The following is a 13,257-nucleotide window of genomic DNA, read 5'->3' as shown; positions in this document are numbered from 1 at the left end:
GGCTCCTGACCTATCATCTACAAGGTAGGCATACCCATCTGGGGTATGCCTAAGATTGGTCCTCTTCCACCTACGACCATGCTCCTAGGTATATCCAGGAGACCCTCGTACATCTAGTGTACCTACTAGGGTAGTATCTCTTGGAGTAGCACCCATAGGAGTGCCACCTGTGGGTAATAGAACAAAAGCTCAAGTGACTGGAGTAGACATCCCCACAGGTATGACAAATCCCGAAGGTGGCGTAACTCCAGCAAAACAACGAGACTAAGACATTGCATCGATACCTCCATTGCAACCACCTGAGCCATGCTCTCTCAAACCGCCACGAGAGCGAGGAGTAGCAGTTCGCCACAGCATTCGCCACAGATTGGAATGCTATGGAGATTGGGAATGCTGTGGAGATGAGGTCGATGCTCCACGAGAGCAAGGAGTAGCGGTTCGCCACTGCATCCCAATCTCCACAGCATTCACCTGAACCACTCCCTCCGTCTGGCCCAAGTCTGGAGCATCGACCTCATCTGCTGAAGCATCAGAGCACGCCGAAGTAGATCTAATAGAACGGCCTGATGGTGTCCAAGACAACTCCTGGCCCGCCATATCTTTAAATCACGCCATCTAATCTAGAGACATATGCGTGAAGATCTCCTATAGCTCCTCGTCGCTCATCCCTCAACTCATCGTGATGATCTAAATATTCACAAAGATCACCTGCACAAACAAAAATTGTGCTAGCATAATCAATATAAATCATACAAAGCACGGTAATATAAATCTTAAAAAAATTATCTTACTTAAAATGCATATCTTATGTATCCTTATAAGTGATTCATCAACGAATTGAGTAGGTGGATGCTCCAAGTATGAAGTACCCTATGGTCCCATGTTAATCTCCTGACACAACTCCGCATACACTAGAAGGTCGATAGACATGTCACCACAAAAGGATGAGTCGACCTCATTCTCAAAGAATTCTTGGACTCCTATATTTGCATCATTGTTATCTGATGTTGGCTCCTCTACATGTTCCAAGCTTTCAGTGGCCTCCACCCCTTGCAATATTGACCCCTCTATTTGCATACTATCCTCATCTATGCTTAGAACATCACTTTGATCATATACTCTCGCACTTCGGGGAGCTGAAGGTATAACGTACCACCGTCGAGGTTATTAGGGGTTTGGATAGAAAATTACCTATCTCAATCACGTACAAGAGAGATTTAACTATTGTGACATGTACCATGTCGTAATACAATTAAAAAACACATGAGTTCATGCACATGTTCATAATGGACCAGCAACACAAACGTGTCGCGCAAATCCGTTCTTTTTTTTTCAGAATCTATTTCAAGAAATTCAGATGGACCTCATCGAACTGTTGCTCCAAGTCCTTCAAGTACCACTTTGAACCACTGCATATATCGAATAGGATCATGGAGAAGCTATGGTAATCCACCGTGATAATACTTTGCAAGTTTCCAAAATACTCCATCTCATCTATAATTGTGTTTGGATCTGTTGCTCGTCGTCGGCTCTCTTGTTCAAACCTTGCCATGATACCACAATCTGTTGTCGAGCACATTTTGTTAATACACTCCATGCGAAAATGTCGTCCATGTGATCATGCCGCACTAAATATTTTGTACTGTACATTAAAACACTCAATTAGTTGTCGCATATAAAATATAGATACGACAAACCCTAAACACATCATCACCTTTGGACTACATCCCCTCGAGAATTCCCACTCCTTGGTTGAGACCTTCGCCCCTTCGCAAGACGCTATGGTCAAAGCTCCATGCAACCATTGCATTGACATAAACCGCAGCATCTCCTCCATGCCCTTGGGATATCAAATCGGTCGATGGCACGTACTACGTCGAAATTCAGATCGCGCTTCCTCTCGATCTTTCCTAGCTTATTGATACCTAGCTAGCCACGTCTCCATAGAGGCATGGTGCAACATACAAAAGCAATTCACTTTCTCCTCCATTGCAGCATCCATTTTTTTTCTACCCCATTTCCAACCACCACATCTCCGGTTAGTCTATCATCGTCCTTCAGTGACCATAACATACTATTGTTTGAATCCATCGTTGGTAGCCATTGTTAAATATGCACTAGCGCCTCAAACACCAACCAACCTTCAGCCATGCTACCTTCTGGCCGAGCATGTTGTCGGACAAAGCCTTTCAGGGTTTTCATGAAGTGCTCCAAGAAAAACATCCATCGCGTATGGACAAGTCCACTTCATCTACAAGATGCACAAGAAGGTGGATTTGTATTGTGAGCATGCTGGTAGGCAAGTATTTCTCAAAGAGACAGACCGTCTCCACTACTCCCCGCCTTGCGGATTCAATAGAGGATGTCTTAATCTCCTTCTGTGAGATCCATTGCACTAAAGTCGACAACCTGTAAATTGCCCCATGTATTTCTGGAGTAAGATATCCTGTGATCGTGATCGATAGTATAAACTACCACAAACAAGGAAGCATTATGAAAAATGACTACACTCCGAATAGCAAAATACGCAGGCCATTTACAATCCATTCATAGTACAAACCTGACATATCTTATGCCAATCATGAGATTTTAGCCCTGATAATTGGTCGTCTTTAGAAAACGCAGACCAAAGTTCTTCCATGGTATCCAAGCATCAAAGGCCATCATAGAGGCCATCTATCCGGTCTTCTTCTTGCAAAATAGCTGCAATCATTAATTCTTTTTCTTTTCTGTTAACATACTTCATGGCAGCTTTAGGCATATTAGAAATATGTTGAAAACACAAAGTACTTTTAGTGAATACACCATAAACACATGAGGAAAAACTACCACTGCCAGGAGCCGAGAGCTTTCCTTGACTTGTACCACCATTGTCTTGCAAGACAGTGGTGCCTAGCAAAAATGTGGCTCTCCTGCTGGAAGAGGGGAATCCCTCAAGGAATCTTTATTCTGCTAATGATTAATACAAACAATCATGAACTGAACAGCTCTCTTCCCATCCTTGCTTCGGATTCATGCATAGGTAGATCCATCATCTAGAACCTTAGTCTCCATCCGAGACTCAGCAATAAATGGCTACCCCAAAATAATAGGACAAGAACAAGAGTTTTGTACAAAGAAATGATAGGACTCACCCACATCTCCAATAGAAATCTTTAAATTTGGGCAAGCAGCATATAAATCCCTTGCACTGTTGTTGGTTGCCCACACGCATGCGCCAACCATGTTCAACATCAACTGGCCATCTATCAGTATCACATAAACCTCGCACTGTTGTTGGCTGCCCACACGCATGCACCAACCATGTTCAACATCAACTGGCCATCTATTAGTATCACATAAACCTCGCACAATTACATTAATCAAGGATGAAGAGACTTCTTGGACTGCATACATAGAGATCCTTCTGTAGATTCCTCGTTGATCTCTTCTTCAAAATCAACCTCCTCAATCTATAATCCATAGAGAATAGCCTCGGCAACAGCCTTTTTATAAAGTCTATAATAACATCATGGAACTCTCTCTTGGCAATCCCCAAAACTTCTCCAAGTGTAAATTCAATCTTGCAATCAAGAATTCGATCTTCAAGTACCTTTTTCAAATCTGTAGAAGACTCGATGTCAGATAGTAGTTTGAATCTAGGTTTCTTCTTCGACTTTCAATCCTTTAACTTTGGGGCCTTTTGGTCTTCTTGCACTTTTGGCTTTTGCATGTCAGCCATACTTTGCTCCATTCCTAAAGAAGAAGGCTAAAGAATTGGCTCACTCCTCCTAGTTTCTTTCTTTGATCCTTCAAGTTGATCATTATCTCTTTTGCGCTTTTCTTCAACAAGTGCTTCAAATCCTTGAGATTTTGCAATATAAGCATAGATAGAGAAGACATCTACGTGATCATTCCATCCAATTTCTTTTCTAATTGCATCTCCTATGAATGAAAGTTCAGATGAAGAAGCTTTACCTTTCTTTTCCACATGCAGTGCATAGGACAATAAAGGAGACTTATCTTTCAGTAATTGCTCTAATTGAAGACCATAGGCAGCAGCTTCTCTTGCCGCTTCTTGCTTTACATAAGAAGAATATAAGAGAGTTTCCTCCAATAATTTCTTCATACCACATTTGCCGAAATTCGTTTTGAGTGGTTGCTCCGAGTCTCTGAAACATATCATCCTATCCTTCCACACCACCAACTTCAATCTTTTTGCCTCTTCGAAGTCTTGATAGTCCTTGCGCTCATGGTCTGGACTATCGCACCATATGCAATGGCGAACACGATCATTTATGGAAGAATTCATAAGAGTAGAAGAAGAGGGAACAAAAATTGGAGTTGGGTTAAGTGGTTGTTGATCTCTTCTAGCCATCTTTATCTGAAGATCCTTCAAATTCTTTGAAATTTATTCCACCATGTCTTCGATAGTTGGTTTGGCATATGGCTTGACAACTGCCGCAGGAATAGGCATAGGCATAGGCATAGAAGTAGGCATAGGCATGGGATGAGGGGTGGAAGAAGTGGAAGGAGTAGTAGGAGAAGTGGAGGTAGGAGTAGACATCGTTAGGGGAGCTTGTATACCATTTTGTAGGCGAGCCTTCCATCTTCGCCTCTTCGTTAATGTGGAGACTGCATCAACAGCATCTTGCCAATCCGTCTTCAATCCCATAGGTTTCATACGGTCTTCAAGAAGCTCTCCAAACTAGTCCTGAAGTGCATATCAGCTGCTTGCAAGAATAACTCCACTTTCTCCGAGTTTAGGGTTCTTTGTTCAAGTGTATCCAAATGGTTGTAGCATTCTTCGAACTCACGCAATAACTCGGAAGCAACAAGTCCTTTGTTGGGCTGATAAACCCACTCTCTAAACATCTTCCGAGTAGCAATACCATAATTCTCCAGGAAGTATTCATCTTTGAGCGCCTTCTTGAAGACATTCCAGTTTGAATCTTGCACAAATAAATCAGTCACTCTAACCCGCAAAGCAAGCATGACAAGCCGTAAGAAATAATTGCTCCAGTTGGTAGAAACTCCAAAAAAGTGCATCTGGCTTTCAAAAGTTTTAAGATAAGGTGAGATATTCTGGCCATCAAATAATTTACATTCACTTACCACGGCCTCAATTACTTTGGTTCCTCCATGTGTATGCTCTTGTTTTTTATATAGCATCAATTGTTGATCCAATTGTTGTTGATGTAGTTGCTAGTATTGTTGCATAGATAACTGCATCTATTGATTCTACATCATAATAGCCGAAGATAGAGTTTGCAATAAATTCTTCATCTCGTTGGTTAAAAAGGAAGAAGCACTTGATGATGAAGTGGGTGGAGTATTTCAAGAGTCTCCCATCTCGACAATCAAAAGTGACGCTTTCATGTCGGGTTCACCCAGTGTCACACGCATGGGAGTTCGTGAAGTCACTCCTCACAGGGACGCTTAGCAAGATGGGAGCAAAAGATAATCATAAATAGTCAAGTATTTTGTTTCTTAGAAAATAATTGTTGATCAAAATAATAATTGTCAGAAGAATGCATGTGAAGGCTCAAAAGACATTGAGCCTTTGTGAAGTTCATGATGAAAAAGGAGAAGAGAAGAAGATCATAGTCCAGGTTGAAAGTAATAGGCTGTTCAATAACATGGCCACCTCAATTTGTTAAAAGGCTTATCAATAACATTGCCACCTCAATTTGGCCTTCATGCGAGACACACATCGTTGATGCAACACAAATTATGAAAGGTATAACTACAACATTACGACCTCTTCGGCATCTTCTATAATCCACTTTTTAGATTGCAGCCCTTAGAAAGGCTACATGAAGATCAGTACAACAAAATCCTCTTTACAGTCGATGAATTGCTTGTCGAATCCATGGAGATAGGCCACCATTTGATACTTGAATTTGTGGTCGAGTGGGTAATTATTGTTCTTGGAAAAGATTACTGCGAGATGCCGGTAGGAGTTGATGAGATTTTTCAAAAGGCCTCTTACGACGGCCAAGGTGGTGAATTGATTCAACGTTTCGCTGTTCTTTTTGAATCTAACATCCAGTTTGCCACGACCAATTTGACAATCAAGTTGCAGTAGTAGCCCTCTTCTAGCACTCGAATTCCTCCAAACGTTGTTGAAGATAGTATTTTTAGTAGCTTTATACGTATCGCACCGTCTCCCTGGAATCCACAGTCAGAGATTGCGCTCCCAAACTCATGAATTCTGTTTCTTGATAAGCGAGCATGTGGCATGAGGCTGTTAAGTGGCATGTATTATCATGGCTCCAATAAAGACACATTCAACCATAGCCAGAAGGGAGACTTCATAGGAAACCTGGCTCTTCATCAACGTTGCAAGCTCCATCGTCTTGATCTTCTTCATTTGTCTCCTAGTTGCGGTCATGATCTCGTCCTCCTCTTCCCTCGACTTTAGCAGGTTTGTTGATCTTGGTCAGCCTTTGTGAATTCGCGCCATCCTTATTCTACTGCGTCGTTACTCTGTTCAATTCTGCTTCGTCACCTTTAGCAGCTTCCCCTATCTGTCTTCGTTTTTTCCCAGCATGATGATCAGCATGTCTTCAATCGAGCACCATTGATGGATTCTTGCCCCCGACTCCCTCCGAGCTCGTTGATCTTTATAATTGTCACCAGCCGTAAGCTTTTTGGGAAGGCTCCCAAAAACTTTGATCGTAAAATCAATGCCGACATTAATATCATTCTGCTTTTATCTATTGAATTCGTCAATCAAAAGCAAGGGACTTATCCAATAAAACATTCCTCCTTAAATTTGCAAAGTGTAATAACAAGTTTTATATCTCCATAGATTTCAAGAGAGGTCATTATCCAAGTAATGTGTAATCTCGATGAGCTTGGTATGTTTTATCTTCATAGCAAGTTTCCACCATCTTCATGCAAGTGTCGGATGTATCAATACTCCACGTAAATCCATAATATGAGCATATATCTTTTAGCTTTCATGGGCTAAAATATTGATCCAATTTTGCTTATGAGAACGGAAACCTTCATGTGAACCACTTTTCCATGAATTGTGCCCTATCAAGAACATGCTTTAGAAAAGAACTCCGTGCCCAATCACTCATGCAATTTGAAAATTTGAGTCCACGCTTTGCAATCAATCCAGCGATGCTCCACAAAAAATTATGAATGCATTTGTGCCTAGCCTAACTACATGTGCTCGTAAACACAAAGGAAACACACAACGGAAAATAAACTCATAATGACGCTAACTTAAGAGTCCAAAATCTTGGCAGAAAATTCCGCCCTCAACTTTGCAGTAGTAGACGCGTAGCGTCACGACACCGTTCCCCAGCAGATGCCCCCCCCCCCCACACACACAATACCCCACTAGCCCCCCCTTAGCCGCTGTTCTGGCAAACCCCCTCCGTTCCCGCAGAAACCCCTCCTCTTCCCTAGCCGCCTTTCCTACCATCCACCCAAGTCGCAACAGCCCTACTGCCGACTCTCCTTCCACTCAATTTTAAAAACAACAACAGTATTAAAACAACTACCACAACACCGCTTGTTGGTGTTCATGCACGCGTGTGGGAGTCGTCATACCGCATCCAAGACTGTTCGCGAGTGTTCACGCGCGAGGACGCACGTCTGGTCTTATTTGTGTGGTGGTGCATGCCAGTTCATTCACACCCAGCTGTTCACATGTAACCGGGTACTCTCATTTTTATTATAAAAATGTCCAAAACCTTTAAAAACACATAAAAATCATAAAAATTTGCTTAAAAATCATTAAAAATCTAAAATTTTTCATAAAATTTAAAAAAAATTCTATATCAAATTGAGATTTTTTTGAAATCTTTTTCCAAACTAAAATGTTGGTAACTAATTTTTGAAACTTTAAAAACTCAAAATTTCCTTTTAAAAGTATTTAAAAATAAATAAAATTTATTTAAAAATCTTAAAAATAAGAAATTAATCAATAAAAATATTGAAAAAATTTCGACCCTTTTCTCATGCTGATGAATGATAAATGGATATTCAATTCCTTATTTCATCACTTAATTATTTTTTGTTCATTGAAAATCATTTTCAAATATCAAAATGCTTAAAAATTTGTCAAATTTTTTTAAAAATGACTAGTAAATTCTAGGAAAAAATTAGCAAGCTTGTTTTTAATATTTTCCATCTTTGAAGTTTTTTCAATCACAATTTGACCAAAAAAATAAAAACAATAATAATAATAAAGAAAAATTATAAATAGAAAGAAAAGAAAAAACCAACAATACACAAACACTAATAACAACCAAACAAACAAACTAGAACTACACTAACCTTGCCCTGATATATATATATATATATATATATTAATGGGGTGTCACATTTTTTTTAGTTAGTCGCTTTTGTTTTTTTAGACTCATTGGATCTTGGGACTGATCTGTGTATATTCAGTTTCTTGCATACACACCCCTACCAAGTATTTTTTATATTTTTTTTCTTTATTTATTTTTGGTTACCCCACAACTACGGTTAATTGTTAAAATAAATTTTAATCACCCACTTTTCCATGCGCACTCGCACGACAAGCACATTTTTCTAATTTAATTTAAAAAAACCAATCATCACAAAAAGCACGTGCTGGAAAAAAGTGCTCCACACACCATTAATTTCTAATGAATGAATCTGCATTTAGAGGCCTCAGTTTGGGTACCGAATTCTGGGTTTCGTTAACACACCGCTTCACCCTAATAACATGTAATTAACATTTTAAGAAGGAATCGTCGTTTTCTTTTTAAGGTTTAACACCTAATAAAATTTCACCCATTTGTAAATAATTTCTTAAAACGAACCATTCGTTAAACTAATTCCCCTCACTATATTTTTTTTCATTTTCAATAAATGTGCTTCGCGGGATGGGCACGTGCAATCTTTCGAGTTGTTGTCCAATTTGATTATAGAAGTTCTGGTCATGTTATGAGTGGGTTATTGTATTATGGTTTGATTGCTATGACATGATTACAGGTAGGGTTTGTCGTTTTCTTTTCTACCTGATATGGGGCTTCAGGGGGCTTCAGGGTGTTTGTTTGTCTTGCATCTCATGAAGCTTTCGGTCACATATATGTAGAGGTCATGCTGATTTTTTTAGGATGTGGATTGCTTCGGGTGGTCAGTCGATTAGTTACGTCTGTGTGTGTCTATTCTCAACGATCTCTTATTTATGGTTATCCTATTGTCTGTGTGTGTGGTGTATGTGTGTAAAACCATCTGAATGGTGCCTCGTATCCCTCCCCTGATCCAATATGTCCCTCTAGTATTGCATGATTACTCCTTATTATTGGATTCGGATCTCCGAATATCCAAGTACAAGTTACCATCTCTACTATTCCTTGAGACATAGGTTATATCAGTTTGGCATGCGCATGAGTTCATTTTAACAAGTAACTTGAATTTATTTTTCAATAGTTAATGAACTCATGGGGGATCATAGAATAATTCTTTTCGCAACCATAGATAACCTTGCATAGATTTATACATATGATGCATTGAGGTTCGCACAAATCCTTGTACCCAAATACAATCATTGAATCCTGGTGCTACGCAACAAAATCATATGTAGCATGAAAAGTGTATAAGGTACATGCATGGGAAAGAGTATATGAAACATACGTCAATGGTACGTGAAATTATATGAAACATACGTCAATGGTACGTGAAATGATCTTGCACTAAAAGTCTTACATCCATCCTATGAAAGTTTCACATTAAATAATGGTTAAAGAGTTTACCTTATGCTACCAAACCATGAGTTGATTACAACTCGCACAATAATTTGGGGATTATTTTACATGGGAAGATAGTCTTGCACCGTTACAAATTTGTCTCGCATTCTTTGAAATGAAGATAAAGTCAAGTTAAAATTATACATAATATCTCTCTTTGATCCCAAGGGGGAGAGCAAATATGCGATGGAAGGGTTATTGCGACTATTCTTGCAATATTTGGAAAAGAATACCATTGTTTTTGTTGGATTGATCAAACAATATCCTAAATGCTTTTACATTCAACTGGTTGTTGGTTTGTCGTTTGGATGATTATTCCAAGTACTTGTGATTGTTGATAAATTCATGGGAGGGGTTTGTGATAACAAATTGCTATGGGAATAAAGGAATGTTTCCTTGGAAAATGATATTAGGACTGACTGCCTTGACTGTGCTTGATTCTTAACTTAATTAATTAAGGAAAGGATAATTTGCACGGGTGGATCACCTCCAAGATCACACCATGGATCAACCCGAGAATGGCACTGCTTGATTCATGAGCCAAAGGTCGAGTGGTGAAAAGGCCAACCACGAAAATGGTGTTTCACTCCTAGGCTACTTGTGGGTCAGGTGGAGCTCTAGACACCCCTTGCCAAGTCCGAAACGGAGTTGAAGACTACCATGACCCTAACGTCTATGGCATTGGAAGATCATATTCTAGATAAAGGATGGAAATTGTGGTGCCATGTGATTTGGACCAGGTACTTCTGCAAGGCAGAAGGGATATATAATTTCTCTTGTATGGGCAGGAGACAAAGATTAACTTGAAGATAAGTTAAGGAGCTTGTTTAAACTTTTTTGTCAAAAGGACTGCGTGCTATGTTTTTGTATCAGTGCTATAAGTTACGAAACAAACCCTGTTCCCTAAAAGGCTTAATTAAGGAGTTGATTTTAAATGTCACGCATAATTGTGGTAGGACCTAATTAAATAACTAATGAACACCTATTGAGGGAAGTGAGTGGGTGGAACCCCCGATGGGAATCCTACCCCCAGGGTGGTTCCAGAGAACTTGGAGGCTTCTCACAAGGTTGATACTTAGTATTTGTTAGGTTAGAACCCCGATTCATACCATTTTAGGGGATCGGAATGGGACTATGTGCCCCACGGATGGAGAGGTTGAGAAGCGCATCCCTCTTGTTTCCCATTCTCTTTGAAGCAAGTGCGGCATGGGTCTGCTTCGGCTTGGGTATCTCTACGAAAAGTAGGATGTCTAGGACCCAATGCTAGAATGTTGTCAGGAGACCTTGACCTCTAGGAACCCAGATTTCAGGTCGCTCCCAATGGGTTCAGTTGCAAACATTCTGTTGTGAGGCGGACTCGAGAAACCCTAGGCAACAAACCTCGTAACATTCCATGGAAACGCCAGGTGGCGCCGCTTAGATTCGTCTCTCAATGGACCGCTAAAAACGTGCCTGGAGAGTTGATAGGCTGGCACGTTACATTTGTCAAATATGCATCTCACTCATCACAAAAATTGTCTGTATCTTTTCAAGCAGCATGTCAGCCTCTCCAAACACACTGAATAAGCAGAGCAACTGATGTGGCTCTCCTTGCCTCACTCCTCAGTGCTCTTTCTTGAGCTACCTTCTCTAGCAGGGCATCCCTTGTAATCTCCTTTGCCTTGGCCCCTCTCAAGGACACCTAATGTTTTGAGAAAGAGTGCATTGTCATGATCAGCTTGAGGAATTGAAGGTAGCATGTGGAAGCATTAGAATCCACGGGACTAAAGATTTTCCTTGAAGATTTTTAAGGATATTAAAACTAAGGTGTTTATTAACACCACCTTTTTGAGTTTTTTTCAATCTCTTGGAATTTACAACCATAAGTAATAATGTATTCCATTACACCAAGTTCCAAATTAATGAAATTTTCAAAATTCATGAAAAGGATTTTGATTTGGAATTCCCTTATTGATGGAAAATTTCCAAATTTCCAAATATAGAGTTACAAGGTGGTATAGGGATGGGAAAGCTCTCACCTCCTAGCAGTGATGATTTTTCATTAGGATTTATTGGCCTTATAGCTAAGAGTTATGTTTGTTTTCATAAGGTTGTAGAGTTTCCTAAAGTTGCCATGCACTATATTTGCAAGAAAGAGAAAGAGTTAAGAAAAGTAAGTTTATTGTTGGACAATGAGTGCATTGATGGGTTGTCTTGTGCAAACACCAGTATAGAGATTAATGTTATGTTAAAAATCGAGATGGAGAGTGGTTCCAATTTTATGCAAATTAACTCTCTGCATATCTATCATGAGATTTCTACTTTTATATAGTAACGAGGGTTGGATACTAAATTTAGTTAGCAAAAAGAGTCATTAGCTAATGTATTTCAATAAATAGATAAGAGAGATGATTTGTTTCAACCAATAGAGTCGAAGGGGGATGAGTTATTTTTCCCAAAAGAGATTGAAGTTGATTTATTTCAACATACAGAGTTTGAGACTGTTTGTAAGTGTTTGTTTGTAGTTCACAAAGAAGAGGGTTTATTTATTTGTCCATTTGTAACAAGAATTGGGTTTACTAGGGGAAAAGAATGAAGCCAAGGTTCAGATCAAGTACAAACCCATTGATAATCATGTGAGATTGGTTGCAAGGCCATTACCTCTTATTAGTGATGAGCAAACGAACAGGGATACAAAAATAGGAAAATTTGAGAAATATAGAAAATACTAGTCATAAGTTTTCAGGAGAGACATTGGTAGAGTTAAAGATTAGGAATGGGGAGTTCTTACCTCCTATTGAGAGACTATGCTTTATAGAGATGTTAGAGTGACATGGTAGAGAAATTGAATTCTATCCATATGAGATTGGGTTATATTCATGTGCCTAGAGCTCATGTATGGAAATTGATTCAGTTATTGAATGAAAGGATCGGGATGGGTATACTTGAGCAATCTTTAGTGCCATATTTGAATCGATGGCTCAAATTTCCCAAGAAAAAATGGGTCTCTTAGGCTTATCTAGGATTTTCACCCAGTTAATAGAGTGATTATCAAGAATGTAGGTGCAATGCTAGTTGTGAATGAGTTTGGAGAGGCATCTGCAAGGTGAGCTATCTATTCTCTTGGTGACCTTATTTGGGGTATGATCAGTTTCATCTTGTGTTAGAGAGTAGAGATTTTACTACCATGAAAACTCTATCTGGTCATGTCAGGATGTGTATTTTGCAATAGGGAGTTGAACAAGGTTCTATGTGATTACATTCCTTAGGTGTTACAATGCCATTCCTAGATTATGTGCCCATAAAGGGCTGTGTAAAAGAAGAGAAGGATGAGACACTATATGTACATGGTTGCAAATACTTTGTTGTAGATTATATTGTGGATTGTGAGAAGATCTTATCTAGGATGAAAGAAGTGAACTTAACTCTATCAAGGCTAAAATCGAATTTTGGGGTGAACGAAGTACTTATTATTGGGCATATGTGTGACTACTATGGCAGGAGGCCTTCACTACTAAAGTTGATGTCATAAAGAAGGTTTTGGAGTTTTTCTCTT

This window comes from Lygodium microphyllum, chromosome 6, assembly GCF_053477565.2.
Source record: "Lygodium microphyllum isolate KBCC chromosome 6, Lygodium_microphyllum_v1.1.10, whole genome shotgun sequence".
NCBI classification, from domain to species: Eukaryota; Viridiplantae; Streptophyta; class Polypodiopsida; order Schizaeales; family Lygodiaceae; genus Lygodium; species Lygodium microphyllum.
The sequence above is the reverse complement of the archived record's forward strand: the minus strand, read 5'-3'. Positions refer to the sequence as shown.